Source organism: Petromyzon marinus, unplaced genomic scaffold, assembly GCF_048934315.1.
Source record: "Petromyzon marinus isolate PM22_M1 ecotype Great Lakes invasive population unplaced genomic scaffold, UKy_Petmar_22M1.pri1.0 PM_G_Scaffold_21, whole genome shotgun sequence".
NCBI lineage: Eukaryota > Metazoa > Chordata > Hyperoartia > Petromyzontiformes > Petromyzontidae > Petromyzon > Petromyzon marinus.
Genome location: NW_027422773.1, coordinates 472501 through 475000, shown reverse-complemented (window position 1 = coordinate 475000; position 2500 = coordinate 472501).

Genomic DNA, 2500 nt, shown 5'->3' with positions numbered 1-2500 from the left:
ATTTGCAGCAGGAATGCATGTGCACTCAAAAACTTCTATATGTTTCACGGATAGACCCCGTGAAACGCTAGAAATTGGCGGGGATGTGTCTCTTGTGGCTCACGGGGCTGTTAGGGTGGCACAGAACTCCCTCGGAATGGGAAAAGGGGTCATTTTCGTGTTGCCACATTGCATAGGAACGCCATGAAACTTCCAGAGGCATTTGCAGCAGAAAGGCACGTGCACTCAAAAATTTTAATATTTTTCACGCATAGACCCCGTCAAACGCTAGAAGTTGGCGGGGATGTCTCTCTTGTGGCTCACGGGGCTGTTAGGGTCGCACAGAAATGCCTCGGAATGGGAAAACGGGTCATTTTTGTGTGGCCACATTGCATAGGAACGGCATGAAACTTCCAGAGGCATTTGCAGCAGGAATGCATGTGCACTCAAAAACGTCTATATTTTTCACGGATAGACCCCGTGAAACGCTATAAATTGGCGGGGATGTCTCTCTTGTGGCTCACGGGCGCTGTTAGTTAGGGTCGCACAGAAATCCCTCGGAATGGGAAAAGGGGTCATTTTCGTGTTGCCACATTGCGTACGAACGGCATGAAACTTCCAGAGGCATCTGCAGCAGAAATGCATGTGCACTCAAAAACGTCTATATTTTTCACGGATAGACCCCGTGAAACGCTAGAAATTGGCGGGGATGTGTCTCTTGTGGCTCACGGGGCTGTTAGGGTCGCACAGAAATCCCTCGGAATGGGAAAACGGGTCATTTTCGTGTTGCCACAATTGGCATACGAACGGCATGAAACTTCCAGAGGCATTTGCAGCAGAAATGCATGTGCACTCAAAAACGTGAATATTTTTTCACGGATAGACCCCGTCAAACGCTCGAATTTGGCGGGGATGTTTCTCTTGTGGGTCACGGGGCTGTTCGGCTCGCACAGAACTCCCTTGGTCCACCTGATTCGTGCATACAGGCAGCAACTAAAACTCTGTAAACCTGCTGTGAGGACATCTAAACAGTGGACCAGTGAGGCTGTGGAAGATTTGCGGGCGTGCTTAGACTGTACTGACTGGGATATGTTCACGACTGCTACCAATAGTCTGGATGAACTCACAGAGGCTGTGTACATCAGCTTCTGTGAGGACTGCTGTATCCCAACACGTACCAGGGTGAACTTTAACAACAACAAGCCCTGGTTCTCAGCAAAGCTCAAAAGGTTGAGGTTGGAGAAGGAGGAAGCGTTTAGGAGTGGGGATAGAGACAGATTCAAGGAGTCGAAGAACAGGTTTAGCAAAGCGGTGAGAGAGGCTAAACGACTGTACTCAGAGACACTAAAACACCAGTTCTCTACTAACGACGCTGCTTCTGTCTGCCAAAGGGCTCAGGCACATCACCAACTACAAACCCAGAGCGCCCCACACCACTAACGACTCCCGCCTAGCCAACGACCTGAACGAGTTCTACCGTAGATTTGAAAGACAATTGGACTGTCCTGAACCACCCCTTCCCACCCAAGAGGCCCCATCCCCCACCCATACTACAGAAACGACTCTCTCCTTTCAGGAGGGAGAAGTTAATGGGCTTTTCAAGAGGCAGAATCCACGCAAAGCAGCCGGGCCGGACTCTGTCTCTCCAGCCACCCTCAGGCACTGCGCTGACCAGCTGTCTCCGGTGTTCACCAACATCTTTAACACCTCCCTGGAGACATGCCATGTACCAGCCTGTCTCAAGTCCTCCACCATCATCGCTGTGCCCAAAAAGCTAAGGCCAACAGGACTAAATGATTACAGACCGGTCGCCCTTACATCTGTGGTAATGAAGTCTTTTGAGCGCCTGCTCCTGGCACACCTCAAAGCCATCACAGACCCTCTCCTGGACCCCCTTCAGTTTGCCTACAGAGCCAACAGGTCTGTGGACGACGCAGTTAACATGGCCCTCCACTTCACCCTACAGCATGTGGACGCCCCAGCATCCTACGCCAGGATCCTGTTTGTGGACTTCAGCTCTACCTTCAACACCATCATCCCTGCCCTGCTTCAGGACAAGCTCTTCCAGCTGAACGTGCCCTACTCCACCTGCAGGTGGATCACAGACTTCCTCTCTGACAGGAAGCAGTGCGTTAAGCCGGGAACAGAAGTCTCTGACTCCAGGTCCATCAGCACGGGAACTCCTCAGGGCTGCGTCCTTTGCCCACTGCTCTTCTCCCTGTATACCAACAGCTGCGCCTCCAATCATCTGTCCGTCAAACTCTTGAAGTTTGTCGGACGACACCACCCTCATTGGGCTGATCTCTGGTGGGGATGAGTCTGACTATAGGTGGGAAGCTGACAACCTGGTGACCTGGTGTAGCCAGAACAACTTAGAGCTAAATGCTCTAAGGACAGTTGAGATGGTTGTGGACTTCAGGAAGAATACAGCCCCACTCACCGCCATCACCCTGTTAGACTCCGCAGTCAAAATTGTGGAGTCCTTCCGCTTCCTGGGCACTATTCTCTGCCGGGACCTCAA